We start from the raw sequence: 721 nt of genomic DNA on the forward strand, positions 1-721 counted from the left end.
AGTTGCATGTATTATTATATTTCTCAGCAGATTTTCAAAGACGCTCGTGTTTCATTGTGATTCATCTCATATTCAGCCAAAAACTTCATTCTGTCTTTGATGTTTTTCTTGCTTTTGAAGTAGTGCATTTGATTAAATTTAGCTAATTTCCTGACCAATAATTTGTGGTTATTAAATTAAAAGCTTAGTGTTTAGCCCTTCTTCTTTTTCTTTTGCCCAGGAGTGTATATTGACAAAAAAAAGTTGAAAGTCTGTACAGAAAAAAAAAAAAGTGACATCTTAAACATTTTCTTTTTTCTTTTACTTTAGGTTTACCAAAATGTTTATTTATATATTATATATAAAAATCTCAACATCATTTCTGGCCTACATTTCTTTCCTATCTTAATATACTATTATGCAATTAGGCCAATGACATGGTTTAGTTTCCTCAATACAAATGCAATATTACTTTTATCCCATTAATTTTCATTCTACTCACAAATGATGGAACAGAGACAAAAAAAAAAAAAAAAGACAGAAAGAAAGAAAGAAAATGAAAACATTTTTTAGCATTGAAACCATTATTTTTTCAATAATAAATCAAACCAATCAAAATGGACCTGAGAATTTTTTTTTTTGATTCTGAGCAGACCAATTCAGACAAATATTTTTGAATAACGAATGATGTTTTGACATTCAATAAAATGATAAAGTTATTCATATACACTTTAAACTTTAC

This window comes from Abramis brama (assembly GCF_963993115.1).
Source record: "Abramis brama genome assembly, chromosome: 5".
NCBI classification, from domain to species: Eukaryota; Metazoa; Chordata; class Actinopteri; order Cypriniformes; family Leuciscidae; genus Abramis; species Abramis brama.